General features: G+C 42.2%; 1 long non-coding RNA gene across 1 annotated transcript in view; it reads right to left on the reverse strand.

The window, feature by feature from the left end:
- The window catches only part of LOC144791683 (uncharacterized), a 206121-nt gene that overhangs the window by 168385 nt on the left and 19785 nt on the right, over positions 1 to 17951 (reverse strand). The window contains exon 2 of the long non-coding RNA XR_013602447.1: positions 3962 to 4028. This is a non-coding gene — a long non-coding RNA (uncharacterized LOC144791683). The remainder of the gene's footprint in view (positions 1 to 3961; positions 4029 to 17951) is intronic.

A 17951-nucleotide genomic window follows, 5' to 3' on the forward strand; every position in this document is an offset into this window, starting at 1 on the left:
AGTCCAAATTAGTCTTTTTATAAGGTTGATGCATTAGTACATTCGTATCTGTATAGAAGTGTAAACGAGCACATGATGCTCACCCAGTGCATGACAAAAGGGACCTAGGATCAGATTCACAAAGAGCCTCTGCACTCGTGGGCAGCGAGTGGCGGGACAGGCACGGGCGGGGGATTTGTGGGGGTGGGTGTGACGTGGCGGGGGAATCAGAAATAAAAAGCCATTTAAAAAACATACCTCAGAGCCGGGTGCTGTGTCTTCTCTGCTCCTGCTCTGCTGCCTCCGACAGGAACAGGAACCAGGCACCAGGCTCCTTCCCCTAAGCAGCAAGGTTCCCTCCCCTAAGCCAATCACAATGCTGCAATGCAGCGTTGTGACTGGTCGTAGCACCGCTCATCCAGGGGCTGGTCCTGTTCTCCATGCAGGCTGTAATGCAGCCTGCTTGGAGAACAAGGAAGTGTCAATGACTGTTTTGGGCGGCCGAGAGGGCCGATCAAACAGTCATTGAGCACTTTAGGAGTGGGCAAACCATTCTTTCCCTGTCCTGCTCAGAGAGCCTACCCGCCCGCCCGCCTCAAAGCAGCAGGACACCATACATAAAATGACAATACCTTTAAGTTATTTTCATTTTATGTTTCTCACTGCTTGACGCTCGACGCTCCTCTGCCATAGCGGAGGAGCCGCCCCTGCTCGTGGCGGAGGCCCCAGAGTCGCAGCAGGACCTCAGCACTGCAGTTACTCATTGTGCCATGAGTGCGGACCTCCACACCATGACTGCGGGGCCTCCACCACTAGAGCGGAGGCCTTTGTGGATCGGGCCCTGAGTGTCCACTTAACATGAATGGCATCAGTGCACTGATCATCCGACGCAATTCACTTGGTACACAGGTAGCTCCAGCTCCCTCTTGGACTACACCTTGTTGCTTACAAAATCCATGGGAATTGTTTACCTTTCGGCACAAAGAAAAGCTGTTAAGTGATCACTCCTGCCAGAGCTTTAATTTGGTTTTCATTATCTTACCCCACTCCTGCTTAGATCTACTGAATGTTTGCACCACTGGCAACATGAAACACAAGAGGGTAACACTGTTTTTGTTGTACAGATCCACGGGTTTTAAAAGCACTAACTGTAACACCGACAAAGTTGGCAGATACTTTATGGTGTCAGGGTAACTACACAGTAAATGAGAAAGCGAAAAAAACATGGGATGATGATAACTGGTCTGATTTGCTTACTGCAGCTAAAAATAAGGACCAACTGGGCTTTTGGAGGCTTTTAGCCAAAGGGAACAAAACGGGGAAGGAAGCCAAAGACATTTACCTTGATGCAGCCACCTGGGTTGACCATTTCTCAAGGCTGTATGCAGCACCAGGTAAGGGTATGGCCCTATTTAATGATGGCTTGATACTGAGTCCAAATGATGACAAACTAGTTTTTGACCTAGAAGAAACAATATTGGCGATTAGTGCAGTTAAACCAGGGAAAGACCTGATAAAATCCCAGGAGATTTATTTAAGCATGACATCAGTGTCCGGGGCCCCTATATTAACTATTTATGCAACGCCATAGTATCGGGCGCAGCAATTCCAGAAACTTGGAAAGGGGCAGAAATTTCTACAATTTTTAAAAAGGGAAATCGCTACGACCAAGTAAATTATCGCCCAATCAGTTTAATAGATATTTTACAGAAAGTTTTTGCAAGGCATATTTTAAATCACATAAATATATGGATGGAGGATAACTCTGTACTCTCTAAATTTCAGGCAGGTGTTAGACTTAAAATCAGCACAATAGACCAGGTCTTTAGATTTTCTTGTTTGTGCTGGAAATATGTAAATCTATGAAAGGGACATCTCTACGTTACCTTTGTAGATTTAAAGGCTGCGTTTGATCCTGTCCCTCGGGCTTTGTTATGGGATACACTGAGATCTCAAGGGGTGCCAGCTAACCTATTTGAACAGATAATTAGGTTAAAGGAAAATAACTATGCAAAGGTTAGAGGGGGTCCAAGGGGCGAACTAACAGCACCAATCCCCATAAAACGGGGCGTTCCCCAAGGATGTGTACTGGCACCCACATTATTCTCATCGTACCTCAACGATATCCCAAACTTTTCGAATGGCTGTAAAAATGATGCACCAAAACTAAGGGGCGAACTGGTGCCAGCACTTTTATTCGCGGACGACACCATACTAATATCAAAAACACCCAAGGGACTACAATGCTTAATAGATTCGTTCTATACATATTGTAATACTAAAGGCCTTGATATATTAGTAAAACCAAATACATGGCCATAAAACCTCACAAAACATTTCAGGAAAATATAGTTTTGAATGGTCAAAAGTTGGAGGTGTTCAAATGCAAAGCCCAATCTGCAGCATTATATGGGACTGAAATATGGGGACCCGTCTGCAAAAAAGAATTTTGAGGTGGGGGAACCAAATTTTACAGAGCACTTTTAAGTCTTCCTGTACGCAGACCACTAACACCAATCACTTTGGACCTGAATGTAAAACGGACTGATCACTATGCAATGTTAAGACCTCTTACATTATGGGTAAGACTATGGTCAACACCGGAATTATTAGATTATAAGGCTGGCATAGAGGAAATTATGGAACTGGATCAGAACAAAAGTATTACATGGCTTAGGGACGTTTGTTTATGGTTGAGAAAGATCGGCTTATCACCGTTTTGGGACGATCCATCTTCATTGTCTCAAGCCTCTAAGAAACTGTTAAAATCCACCTTTTGGGCCTATATCCAAAGTAGTGTGCTACATGATTCAGCAAGTGGGGCGTTAACGACAAGGTTCCTTTTGTTCAAGAATATGGCACATTTTAAGCCTTTCCTGGACGAAGTACGCCCTCAACTTGCTAAAACGGTATACATGAAATCCAGATATGGCGTAATGAATAGTAACACAATTGTAGCAAATTGGGCCAGTAAACATACTGAAAATGTTGCTGATTTGTGTACTTTATGTTCAGATACAGTCGAAGAAAATGACTTGCACATTCTTTTCTTTTGTCCTGCATATGCTAAGGCCATAAAAAAAATGGATTAAACCGGTTTAAATCTAGGAATAAGATCATGCAAAGAGGCAGAAAGAATCCTAAAGACCGAAACTGCACAAGTTATTGTTTTTGGTGTTAGTAGATTCTTGTCAGCTGTTAGCTTTTTAAGAGCTAAAGCAGGACTAAAGCTATAGTGTATTGTCCATGTTTTCCTGAAACTTTCCAAATATTACAGATGTCTATAATGAAAAGACACAGGGAATTGCATTGCACCGTGTATTAGGTAGTATAAAGCTATTAATTGTCTTATATTTTAATAATATTGGAGCCCATCCTAATGGTTGCAGAATCTAGGCCCAAAACCATGAGTGTTCCTCTTTTTAACTGTCGATGCCTTTTTAACATATTTATATTTGTATTTATGTTTTAACAAAAGGGCGCAAGAGATATACAGGCCCCTTTCCATTATATTTCTTATGTAGAATTGCTCGCATAGGTTTTTACTGGGCTATTCGTATCTGTATTCAAAATTGTTTGTGTTTTATGCATCTTTTATGGTTTAAAGGAACCGAAATAAAGATTTTGAAATGAGTCACATTGGCAACAGTATGGACCCTGAACAAAGGCTAAACTTTCTCAACTCCTTTTTAATGCACAAGGGGATATTTCAGTGGGATATATAATTGTAACATGGAATTTAAAAACTGTCTCATAGGAAAATAGAAGCAGATCACATAACTGTTAGCAGCAAGAATTCCCAAAAATTAAAAGCAATGGTATGAGACTTGGGCTTGGAGGTTCCCTGGAGAGAACAACATTCTAATCAAGATGAGTATACATTTTTCTCACACACACACAGAACATACTCGTGAATCAACTATATCCTAGTAAGCAATATTCTCATGGCAGCCATCACAGACAGATAAATACATCCACTAACCTTCTCAAAAGATGCTCCCATAGAAATAGTGTTGAAGTGGAACCACAGTCCCCTCAGGGACTTCATTCTGCGGAAAAACATGGCGATGAAACAGGAAAATAAGAAGAAACATTGTTGAAAGATTTTCAAATGAATCTGCCAGAAGATACAAGCCATTTAAAGCAACAAGGGGACCCACTAGGTAATCAAGGACCAGGGGTAACAGTTATACTAGGCAACAAAGGTCCTTAACTAAAGCAAAATACATGCAGGGCAATTAATGAATTATAGACAACAATGTGCTATAATAAAAACTTGTCCAGCCGGACAATGATTTAATAAATATAATTGATTTGGCAAAATAAGGTGAAAAATTATACAGTGGGATACAATCCTGTATCAAGTACATATAGCACAAGAAGGAAAACCAAAAGAAAAAAAATATATACACATATACATAAAGGGGGAATTGGCAGGCAATTCTAGGGTTGGGTGGGCGCTGGTATTAAATTAAAGTTTGATCAAGCTGACCACATGTAGTGAACACAATTGGGTAACACAGTGGAAAACTAGTGTGAAACTACATAAAATGTCTTGTATAGCGCATGGCTACCCCAGCACCGGGGCGTCCCAGCGCTTGCAGACATGCCAGATGGCAAAACATCAGAGTCAGTGCGAATGTCTTAGATGGAGGAGAATAACCAAGTTTTGATTTGTTTTCGAAAGAGCATGTGGTTGGTGGTGGCCCGTGCTCTTAAGGGGATCGAGTTCCAGAGTTTCGGGGCCAGATACATAAATCAGCGTCCTCCGACTCTGCTCCTCCGGATCTTGATGGTACGGGCAAGGAAAAGGTCCGCCGAGCGGAGGGCGCGCGTATGAGCATAAAAGGTGCAGAGTCCTTGCAGGGTTTGGGGGCCAACGCGATACAAAATTTTGTGTGTTAAGCAGAGGATTTTGAATTGAATGCGCTGTTTCACAGGCAGCGTGTGCAGACAAAGGAGAAGCAGGGATGTATGACAGTGTTTAGGGAGTGCGAACAGGATGCGGGCAGCGGCGTTCTGGGCTCTTTGTAGCCTATTTATCACTGCCAAGTTAGAGCCAAGCATAAGAGCGTTGCAGTAGTCTAGATGAATTAAGACCAGGGCCTGGACTACAATATGACGGGTGGTAGGCTCAAAGAAGCCAAGGATGGGCTTAAGGGTACGTAGGCGGCCATAGCAAGTGCCTGCCACTCTTTTTGCATGGGACTCTAGGGCAAGTGAGTTGTCTAAAATCACACCCAGGTTTTTAACTTCCTTCTTAGGAATAGGAGACGGTCCCAGTGTGGGAGGCCACCAATGCTCGTCCCATTTCTGTGTGTCGCTGATTAAAAGAATCTCGGTTTTAGATGAATTCAATTGGAGAGAGTTCTTAGACAGCCAGCTTGAGATGGCCAGGATGTCTGCTTGAAATTTGGCTCGGTCCACCACAGTGTCGTTGGAAAAGGTGAAAATGAATTGCGTGTCATCCGCGTACGATATTAATTTGATCTTACGTTCTCGAGCTAGCGTGGCCAGGGGCGGACATACACGTTAAAGAGTGTGGGGCTGAGAGCAGACCCCTGCGGGACCCCGCATCCAAGAGGGAACTCCAATCTCCAAAGAAGATATTAAGCTAGCGATCAGATTTCTCAAAATACATAAAGCCCCAGATCCTAGAGGCTACCCTGTAAACTTTTATAAAACTTTCACAAGCGAGATGAGCTATTTAATACACTAGTATAAGAAGGGAAAGTAACTCACAATGTGAGAGAATCATGTGTAACCGTAATATCCTAACTGCAGGTGAATCATTTATATTCACAAACACACGTAGCTGCAGAGTGCTATTCAACTCTAAAATGTATATCATACACAGTATGGTACATAGTGCAGTTCAGGCGAATACAAGTAATGTTGTTTGTTTCCACTCTGCAGAAATTGAATGCATAAAGTAAATCTGTACAAATTTGAAGGGGGAGTGCTACACAGTGACTCGCATTTTCCCGACCCCCCTTTCCTGATCTGTTCTTTGCAGTGTTTTTTGCCTTCCTCGGATTTCAATGTGGGTGAGACAGAGGAGCATCAATGGCAGATAGGGGGAGTTCCCTGGAAAAGTCGGTTTTATTTTGTGGTTGACTCAATTGGAATAAAGTAATTCTGTGGCGGGACAATCTCTCATTCCTTCTAAAGCATTTGAAACACATATTTGATCTGGCTTTCTGAACTTATTGTGAATTGTATTAGATGGTAGTAGAAGGATTAGATTCTACATGCATGTATCAATATACTCAGAGCAGTTAGACCATAGAGTAATACTTTACATTATATGTTACAGGTGAACCATTTGTGTTCACAAGTAGCTGCAGAGTACTAACCAACTTTAAAATGCATATCATACACAGTATACTAGATGGTTCTGGCCAGGAGATTACATTTTAATGCTGTTTGTTTACACTCTTTAGGACTTGAACACATGAGACAAATCCATACCAGGTCCAAAAGAGGGTACTATGCATTGATGTGCATTTTGCCAAATTCCCATTCCCATGTGTTCTTAGGAGGACCTGCTATCCTCCTTGAATTACAAGGTGGGCAAGAAGGAGCGGCACCGAAGTTCAGACATACCCAGAGTGGACCCATGAAACCGACAAAGGGGCAGGAGTGCCCCCTCTCTTTGCCCTTAGCATTGAACCATATGCCCCACGAATAAGGCCGTACAAGAGGATAGGGCAGCTGAAACACAAGATCACATTATTGACAGATGGCATCCTGCTCACAGTGACCTCATGGGCTGTCCGGGTACCAAAATGCAACAAACTCTTAGTGAATTCGAAAGGGTAGATGGATTCAAAGCGAACTCAGCAGAATCTGACAGCCTAAACCTTAATCCTCCCCCAAGCTAAGGTGCCTGTGTTGTCAACAAAGACACAATTTAAATGAACATACAGATTATTAAAATTCCTGGGGGTGCAGGTAAAAAGATTTTTTCAAATGTAACTATCATCAACTCACATACTCTGTCATAGCTAGTCAATTTCTTGGCTGGGTAGAATTAATGCTACCAAATAAATATATTGCCATGGAACTATGCCTATATCTAGCACTCCAGATTCCAGTGAGAAAATAATTATTTTATGGTAATTAAAATGTATATGACATGTAGGAGAGCAAGACTATCTCACAAGCATATAAGGTCTTCCAGATCAACAGGAGACCTGGCCTTCCCAGACTTTGCAATGCCCGATAGAGACTCATAGCTCAAAATGAGCCAGCACCAACTGGCCCCTCAGAGCAATCAGAAAAAACGCGGAGAAGATCAAGGGAAAACACTATGAAATATACTCAAATATTATTTCACTGCATAGCAGGTAGGGAGGCACAGTTCAAGGGAATACTCGATTAGCAGTTATAGCCCTCTAAACTGTATGAATTCTACCGACACACTTGTACACAATGTTGGCAGGATGTGGATTGCTTGAAGTTTTCAAACATGTTAGATCAAATTGCCCTCAAATCATACCCTTAACATTTATATTCTAACAGCATGGAAGACAATTCTAGAATACCCCATAACTTCCACTTTAGTTTTTAGTTTTACCACCAAGTCAAAACAACTTTATTCAGTGAGATGATATCACCATAAAAGCATGCTAATCTGAGGGGAGCAAATACAAGCTGCAGTTAATTCTCAAATTTAGACAATAAAAAGCTAAAAACATATTTCATGAGCATCAATATAACACAACATAGTACACTTTTATATAGTGAATAAAACAAAAAGACCAATGGTTACCTAAAATGCTAAAGGCTAATATATCAGATAAATGTTGAAGTGCAAAGTGCGGAATCTTGACAGGATGAAAACAAAATAACCTGTTTCATACAGATAGATAAAGTGCATGGTGCTATGGGACATACATTTTTTTTTAAAAACAGGGTATATAACAGGTTACATTTAATCATCGGGGTTTTCATATTGCAGAGCATCCAGGAGTGCATAGGCCTTTCTTCTCCTTTATTGCCAATTGTATAAACAGGATAACAGCATTAAAAACTTTTCCATTGCCCAAGCCACATATAAAGTTAAAAGCATGTTTGTAGTGGAAAAGCATGATAGATAAAAACTGAGGTTTTAAAATTGATTTTCGTATGTCCGTATAAAAATTACAAAAGAGAATTAAAATGCATTGTGGATTGGGGTGTTTTACCATCACATGGGCAATTCGGGAGTTTATGGCACCACTTTTCCCTTTTGGGGAAGGATGTTAAGTAGTGGAGCGTGCCTAATCTAAGTCGTGTTAGATAGAATCTGTGTTGTATATTTCTGATCTGTATTAAGTACATTTGTGGACCCCTTACAGGTATAGTTTTACAGTAAGAAATAACGCTATGCATTTGACTAACTTCGACCTCCCTTACGCATTCCATAGTATTCATGTATCTTAACTTTAGATCTCTTTTACTAAAATCCTGGATAGCTACACAGTCCTTTCTATCAGTATCTATCTTGCAAAATTTTAAAAGGTTATAAATATGCTCCAACCATGGAATTTGTTTGCTGTAGTCAAGAGCTATACAGTCCATAATTAAATACTTGGTGAATTTGGTCTCGCCTTTGCACCATATTCTTTGCCAAAAGGTGAGAGCTTGCCTATTTATTAGATCGGAAAGGAACAAATAATTCTCTATGAGCTACTATGTAATTCATGGTAGAGCTAGGCACTGCCAACAGCCTTTTCAGGAATTTATTTTCTTGTATTTGAAGGGAGGTGATGTTAGGTCTCCCCCATACTGCGGCCCCATAGCAAACTCCTGTGACACTCTTACTTTGATATAAAGCTAGGATTTCCCGTATAGGTTTATTACCTATTTTCGTAGCAAATCTAAAAATCCCCTCAATAGTTCTTAAAAATTTCAAGTTACACAATTCTATATAAGGGTTCCAGGTACCATTCCTATTAAACAGCAAAACCCAGGTAAGAGAAGGTTGCAACTCTGTTTATAATTACCCCTCCCACATAATGTTGTCTGTTCTTAGACCTAATACTCCCATAAGTCATAACAAAAGTTTTTTTAAAGTTTATCTGTAGGTCTTTTTAGACATATACAGTGCAAAATTATCAATTAGTTTTTGCAGACCATTTGCTGTCCTTGATATCAGGGCAGCATCGTCTGCATATAAAAGTACACGGGTCAGAAGCACCCCGACTTTTGGTGCATCTGCAATTTGATTTTGTAAAAAGGCATCTACATTATTAATGTATAGCGAAAATAAAAAAGGAGCCAATACGCATCCTTGTCGGATACCTCGCGTTACTTTAAAATCTGGGGTGCATTCACCAGGTGGGTCAAATCGAACTCTGGAGGTTAAAAGGGTGTACATCTGGGATAAATAAACAATTATGTCATCGGGAGCCCCTAGCGCCCTCAAGGTCTGCCATAGTTTGGCATTATTAACAAGATTGAAGGCGTTAGTGAGATCGACAAAACAGAGGTGTAAAAGCCCTTCCTTCGCTAAGGTATATTTGCCTATCAATAGCTCCAGGTTCACACATTGTTCCACTGTCCCAATGCCCCTTCTGAATCCATACTGGGCCTCAGTTAAGATGTTATTTTTGTTCGCCCATTTTTCTAACCTCCCCAACATTATTCTCTCCATTAGTTTGGAAGTAGCACCCAGAAGGGATATGGGGCGGTAGCAATTGGCCTTCCCTCCTTCTTAAAAAATTGGTACAATAACGCTTTCTACCCAGGATGCAGGCAATACTTCCCCTAATGTAGCAGTAAAAACTTTTAATAAAATAGGGATGCAAAAATTAATATGTTTAAAAACATCAATTGGGACCCCATCCGGGCCAGCAGCTTTCCCATTGGCACTACTTTGTAAGGCAAATGTGATTTCCTCTGGAGTTATAGACGGCGATTCTACGGGTTCCACTAAAATAATACTGCCATTATTATGCTTATTTACTTTCACAGCATCAGGATTAAAAATGCTCTCAAAATGCGATATCCAGTCCTCCAGAGGGACTATGGTATCGATTTTTAGTGCAGCATTCTCATTAAAAAATGTATAGTTAATTGTTTTCCAGAAGAGGACCGCATCATGTGTTTCAGCGGCCCAAGTTAATTTCTTCCAAGCCTCTTTGCGGATCTCCATTTTCCTTTCTAGTCTTTGTATTATTGGGCTGTGTGCCCAAGAGGTAAAGCACCAAACAAAATCATATTGCTTTATAATGTGTAATTGCCTAGGAGCAGCCAAGACTACCTTGGCAGCTTTACGAAAGCAGACATGAATCCACTAGTCCCATCCCTTTCAGGGTCTTCGACCCTTTTGGCTCTTGGAAGTTCTCAAACTTTTATTCCAACTTATATCATTCTCAGATAGTCGCTTTTTCAAATGCTCAGTCACATTCTTGTATTTGGTAGCTACCAATTCAGAAGGAGCAGCGCTACGAGTAGTCCTTGGTGGTTCTTATGTAGACCATCCAACAACAGCCTTACATTCACCCCACAAGTCACTCTAAACCACAATCTCAAACAGTGTACTCAAATCAGCCCACAACATCTGGGAAATATGTGTTCATTTATATATTTCTTCATACTGTTTTCCTAGATCCCCTCTCAATTTTGGATAGTTATTAGTAAATGCATACAAATCAGCTCGAGTCCATGGCACATGCACAAATTCTCTCCATCCATGTCTCTCAGAGGAAACTTTAAATTTGCTCTAGTCCCAAACTCTGTATCACTTGTGACACTTCTCGCCCTACCTTCAGTTCCTTTCATTCTCTCTTTATTTGCTGTCCCTTTCTCCCATCTTTCTCAATATTTCTTCAAATCACTACCAGTCTCTTGTTTTCTCAATTAAATCATCAACATGGGTTCTCAATGTAATTAAACCTATCTCTTTAATTTAATCATGAGTTAAATCCATTTTGTAATTTCAATTCAAATTCTTCATCTTGCTGATGCCGCCCTCTAATTCATCGGCTAACTCTTCTAATTTATCATGTGCTTCATTTGCACTTCTGGCTGCTTCTTTAATCAAATATCTCATTTCATTGGCATTGTGAGCCAAAAGTCTATTTAAATCAACATTTCGCTGCAGCATTTCACCAAAGTCAATCTTCAAAATGACAATATTAATTTGTTTAGGAACTTATTCAACCACAACTGTTGTTACAGGTGCAGCATCTTGAGTCTGTACACTCAAGTGTGTATCTCCACTAGTTCTAGGCACAGCAGCCATCTCGCCATCTCTATCGCTGTCGGTGCACTCAGTACCCCTGCAGCAGTAGTATAGCTCTGCACAACTGTACCCCCATCTCCTCCAGGACCTGCATAAGGCCCTGAACTGGTCTCAATTGTCGCTGCTGAACTTGAAGTGTAGGGAGGAGGTCTAGAACTCAAAGGCTCATTTATAGATTTATCCTCCTCATTTGTCTTCTCATCATTCTGATTAATTATAGCAGGGAATGTCAATGTTGAAATGAGCTCTTAATTTTTTTCTTCCTCTCCTACTCTATCGCCATGCAATCCCAAGTATTGAAAGCCTCAAACTTTGTAGGTCTAGGTATCGGCTTCTTGTGATACATGGTATGTGTCTTGAAATCTAACTTTTTAAACATTAAAGGTACCCTCCACTGGCAATTGTAAAACTTCATTATGTGTAATATATTTATTCCAATCTAAAATCCAGGTATATGTATAGTAGCAAATCTCTTTCATCATCTCGTAGGCTGGCATTCCTTCTGAAGGTAATTTCTGACCCTCCCTACTTACGACAAAAACCATAGTCTTTACTAACTACGTTCCAAATATTTTTGCTTAAAACAAACTCAAAAGCCAATTCAAAATCACAGCAAACAGGCTAGAGAACAACAAACAATCATAGTGCAGCTCTGGTAAAGGTCAACCTTACACAGCGTACCTTCATCAGCAACCAATGAATCAGAGCACTGCTTTGTGATGACGTGTCATCAAAACCGTGAACAGGAAAACAATTGCAAAACCTCTTTAAATTCATAAACTACACTTACCTGTAACCAATCCAATTACATTCAACTGTATTTAAACTGTATTTACCTGCATTATTCTTGCAAAGTGTCATTATACTTTCCTGTACCAGGCCTGGCCTGGTTCTAGAAAATAAAACATGACTAAATATTATGTTTACACAAACAAAATTGGTCTGAGTTAAGTCTTTGAGTGTGTGACATCATGTCTTGACCAAGTGTGTATCAATAAACGCGTACCCGCCCCTCTGATAAAGCATTACTGCTCGCCCACACTACCACAAATAGAGAGTAAGGTATTGTCTACCTCTGCCTATCTTTGGGGTTCTTCTGGACTCTGTGCACACTATACCTTACTTTGGTATAGTATATACAGAGTCAGCTTCCTACATTGTGGATCAGTGGTGGGGTCTACAACTTTGCATTTCTCGGACTGACGTGGCCAACACCTGATCACACGACAGAACTCTTAAATTGTCTTTAGAATTCTGAATTTTTTGAATTGACAAATTACTAAAAGTCTTGTTAGGGCTTTTTATTAAGTGTCCTTTAGAATCCTAGAAAAATAAAAACTCACTATAGTTAGGGGTAAGAGGGTTAGAAACATTTTGTAGAATGTCTTGTATCAAGAATCCAGCTATTAGTGAAAATATAACTAATGACATAGAGAATATGGTTGCGGAGCTCGACTGCACCCCTTATCTCCACTTAGAATTTAGAGAGTTACGGCCTCTATGTAAACTTAAAAACATAACGATGGGGTACAATCCCTCCAAACAAAAGCTCCAGGAACTTATGGCAGGATATGCTAAGGACCACCCCTCTGAGCAAGGCAAAGACCTTTAAGATGGGGAAGAGGGTGAAGAGGATGAGGATAACTTCCACCCCCTCCGCTTCCTATGGAGAACAGGGTCCCTGTGCCCCTGACTCCAAGAATATAACTCACAGCACCTAGATCCCACACAGGTGGGTCGGGTGCTTCTAAGTCCATTGAGGACAGCCTCAAAGAAGAGAACAACCTTTGTTCTCTGGTAAATGCAGAGGCAGACTTCTGGCCCTTAGTGGGGGAGAAGCAGAGTCCTATGAACTCACCAAGGGCACTCTGATTTAGGGATTTAGAATCACTGCTGAGGAGTATAGAATTCGATCCGGGGGGCTTAGAAAACCCAGAGTCAGCCCTGAGTGGACTTTGTAGACTACTCAATGAAAACACTAGGTGACTGGTTGACGGGATGTAAAGTGCAAGATTATGATGGTCTTTATAATTTGTTTATGAAAGAACACATATTAAGTAATTGCATTGATGAAAAGTTGCATCAGTATCTGGTAGACTGAGGTCCAGTTTCCCCCCAAGAATTGGGCAAGAAGGTGCCCACTGGGTCAAGACAAGTGTGACTAGGACATCAACTGGGGGTGGCCAAAAGACCTCCTTAGAGCAAAGGCAGTGAGCCTCTTAAAGATAAACATAAGGAGTTCCAGGTAGCCTCCCAAAAACCTCTCCAGCAGGGGGGGCTCAAAGACACCTCACAAGCTAAAACTGGGTACCAAGGTAAGAGTTGAGATCCCAACAAGATGTGTTGTCACAACTGTCAAAAGACAGGACACAACACCAAGAACCGTAGTCCTGAAAACCAAGCCACTTGTGTAGCTCCTGGGGTTTGCAGTGTAGCTTTGGAGGGTGGTTCCTCAGATGAGGAAGTCCTCCCAACATTCAACTGAAAATGGGCCCAAAAGGTGGGTTGGAGATTCCAGAGGGGAGTAGACACCTCCACCACCTACTGGTGAATGGAATCCCAGCCACTGCCCTGAGAGATATATGTGCCAGTCACACTGTGGTGCATGACAGGTTGTTACTCTCAAATCAGTATGTCCCAGGGGAAACAAAAAGAGTAAGGGCTATCCCAGGGGAGGTCACTGTTACGCCTGTGGTTGCAGTGCCCCTAGGAATAGCTGGGTCACTTAGTTTGAGAAAGGTGGCAGTCAATATAGACCTCCCCCTTGACTGTATTATTGGGAATGACCACTATGAGCCAAAGAGAGGCACTAGTCCAGTGCCAGCCCGCATCCAAGGAACTGGCGGGGGGGGGCTGAAAAACCTGCAGTTAGTGCAGCTAATCCGATAAAGAAAAGGAAGAGGCAGTGTAGGAAAGGTGGACAACTGTTACAGTGGGTCAGGGAGATTCCATACCAGTAAGGGAGAACTCCAAAGTTGGCACTGGTGAAATCCTCCCTAACAGACAAAAAGGCCTGACTAGTCAGGCAACTGTCCAGCCTGAGTTGGTGGCTCCTCAGCTGGCAGAACAGAGGGTGGAAGAGGGGTGTTTACTACAGAGTGTAGTGGGTGGCCTCCTACCCTAAAACAGCAGACAGGCCAGCAGGTGTGGTTCTGGGCACTGAGAGCTGTCAGTGGCCTCTGCTGGGTGTTAGCCTTCATGACAGCAATGTCCTTGGCATGGTGGCCTAGTCCCAAGCCACATAGAAATTTAGGCCCCCTGATACTATTAGTCATGGTGGGTTTACTAAAGCTGTGGGCAACCTCTGTGGGTAAGCTGGGGTTTGCCCTAGGTACGGTAGAATTTGCAGAAGTAGGCACCTCTGAACCCAAACTAAAAAGATGGGTATAGACATGTAAGAGCTAGGAAAAGAGCATTGGGAATTAGGCCCTGAAACTAATGAGGTAGGCCAGCTCCCCAAAGGAATTGACCTGGACAGAAGGATGTAAGGCAAAGTAGGCCCTGCAACTTTCAAACCACTTATTGTCATCAATAGACTGCACGCAGTATATTTTTCAAGCATTGTTGGTCACTGAGAGGGTCAGCCATATGTCGGTCGATAAGAAATGCATGTTTATCTTCGGAGTGCTGCAATGTTAACACCCCTGGGCTTTGACAGATGCACAGATGCCAGCGATCAGTGGAGGAAGTGCGGTTGATTTGTTGCCATTTCCACATGAGCATTTTACATAAAAAGCAAGATTGGGTTTGAAAGCATGGAGCTCTTACCAGTTGCAATTATAATATATATATTTCGTAATTTTTCATCTTCAGGTTATATAATGTTGACATGTCAATTACTTATTATTCGAATACCAGTAGTTTAATGTATACATTTTCGTGAGGTATGTTATTGAGGCGCACTTTCTCTCTTTTCATACTGCACACTAGTGTAAGTACGCAAAAGGAAGGGCTGTAAATTCCCGAAGAAAGTAGTCGAAACGTATTGGTTTCTAAAATAATGCAGATAATAATTTACGGCAGCTCGTGACAGTGATTTGAGGTCACTTTAGTTGCATGTGCCACTATGCAAATCTCCAAAACTGTGTAAGGAAACAGTAGATGCGCAGGAAATTGAGAGTCGTTTGCACTGAAAATGGGATATGCTGGTAGGTCTTGAGGCTTTCTGGCCTATCTTAAACACTTATGGTTTGCTTCACGATCTGGTGCCTGGTTGTGCACGCGTGAGACGTGCTGTGGAAGCTAGTCTCGAGGCGTGATGTGCAGTATTTATTATCTTTGTACAGTCTTGCTGCACATTGAACAATTATACAGTGTTGTGGATTGCTGGACAATATTGTGATTTATTGTGTAACCTTGGTGCTCGCTGCTTAATCTCATAATTTTGAGGCTTAGTGGGCAATTGTGCAGTTGTCTAGCTTGTCTAGTGGTCATGAGGCTAGATTATTAATCTCCTAATGTTGAGGTTTTCTGTAATCTAGAAGAATGATTGTCAGTCGTGCAATGTTTCTTTCAGTGTTAGGGCTCCTTGCGAGAACTTGCAACTCTCACTTATTAAACTTGTAATATTGAGATTCACTGAGCAATCTTGCAGTCTCGATGTGAGCGGGACAATCATGAGTCACGCAGGCTTTGGACAATATTACAGTTTTGAGGAGATTTGCCCAGCAACCTTGAGACTCCATGGTTGACCTTGAGGTTTATTGGTCACTCATGCAGTCTTGGTCAGTCTTAAGGCTCACTGAGCAATCTCAAGGCTCACTGGTAAATCTTGCAGAATTGAGGCTTATTGAGCAATCTTGCAGTCTTGAGGCTGGCTTGCTACTCTTGGAGCCATATGGCTGGAAAGGAAATGTTGAATTTTTGGTCAGTCTAGCAGTCTGGAGGCTCTCGGGGCAATGTTGGTGCTCACTTGTATATTGAGGCTCGCTGAGCAGTCTTCCGCTCTTGAGGATCATTTCTGCCATCTTGGGGCCCGTTAGACAGACTATAGTCTAGATGAAAATGCGTGCATTGCTGAGGAGCACTGGTCAATCTTCCCATCTCAGGGGCCCATTTGTCAGTCTATAGTCTCACTGGTTACGGGTGCATTGCTGAGGAGCACTGGTCAATCTTGCCATCTCAGGGGCCCATTGGTCAGTCTATAGTCTCACTGGTTACAGGTGCATTGCTGAGGAGCACTGGTCAATCTTGCCATCTCAGGGGCCCATTGGTCAGTCTATAGTCTCACTGGTTACAGGTGCATTGCTGAGGAGCACTGGTCAATCTTGCCATCTCAGGGGCCCATTGGTCAGTCTATAGTCTCACTGGTTACAGGTGCATTGCTGAGGAGCACTGGTCAATCTTGCCATCTCAGGGGCCCATTGGTCAGTCTATAGTCTCACTGGTTACAGGTGCATTGCTGAGGAGCACTGGTCAATCTTGCCATCTCAGGGGCCCATTGGACAGCTTATAGTCTCACTGGGATTTCAATGGTGTTGTGATGAACAGAGGTCGTTTCTCGCAGTTTCTGGGTTTATAGCTCAGGTAGCAGGTTAAATGTATTTCACACTGGTCGCTGCTTCGGTGAGGCCGTCGATAGATCACTGCTTTTTTAACCCGTTCACTTCCATCTAATACATTCGATTTATTCAGCTTCATATCTTATTTCTCTCACAGAAGCAAAGCTATCGCCGTCAACGCTCATTCTCTTTTCTTGTTTATTAGGAGTCACACCTCTCCGTTTTTTTTTGTTTTGTGATTTGTAAGGTGAATATGCTATGCATTTTAGTTATTCGGCGAGAGAGGATTTGCATACAGTCTGATGGTCACGAGTGCCATTTCACTATGTTCGGTGCCACGTGAACTCAGGGACTGTATTTACTCTACCAGGTTCTCTTGTTAAGTACTAGAGTACTTTTTCAGATGTGTTTCAGTCCTGGCTCTGAACACAGCTTCTATTTTAATACTAGCAGAGACACGCAAACATATTGTATTATAACTGCCTTTATATAATGCTTAACACCCCTGACGAGGCGTGGAAGCGCTTTGCGGTGAGTAGCACGCTACTCCAGACCCAATGTTAGTGGTTAATCCACTGGGTAGGGGGATTAGTCTAACGGTCTCGAAGAGACCTTTCATGCTTTTTATCCAGGGACCTTGTAGTGGATTAAACAGTAGTAGACAGCTGTGGGCATTCATGGAGGATATCTATTAATAATGACCTCTGCGAATCAATCACTTGGGTATCAGCAGGGGTGGTGCAGGCCACGGTGCCTCTGCAGTGCCTGCGGCAGAACAGCCATAGGAGGGTGTACAGACTCAGCCTTTGCTGTTCCAGTACTGAGGCCCTGGTATGCCTCCATCACTGCTCCCCCAGTCCTGCCAGCACCACCTTTCACTGCAGTGCTGGGCACCCACGCGGCAGTGTAGTGTTTCAGGGAGGGAGTGCATTGGCAGCACTTTCTTTGTATGGAAACACGTTATTTCCAAAATGAAAAAGTGTAGAGCTTGTGTGGTCTCTGATCTAGAGTAAAGTTTCATCACAACTCCTTGTCTGATCGCTGTTGAGCAGAACATGATGTAGAAACTAAGATCTTATTCTGCGTGCAGCGGCCTGGCCTGTGCTGGAGTAGAGCAGAGAGAACCACTCAAAACCAGTATAAGATTTCAACCCAAATTTTTTTTATCACCTACATTATTTTTATTGAGGTATCGATTGCAAAGCGCACCCAGACAAACACGATATTTTCTATCTAAA

This window comes from Lissotriton helveticus, chromosome 11 (genome assembly GCF_964261635.1).
Source record: "Lissotriton helveticus chromosome 11, aLisHel1.1, whole genome shotgun sequence".
Classification (NCBI taxonomy): domain Eukaryota; kingdom Metazoa; phylum Chordata; class Amphibia; order Caudata; family Salamandridae; genus Lissotriton; species Lissotriton helveticus.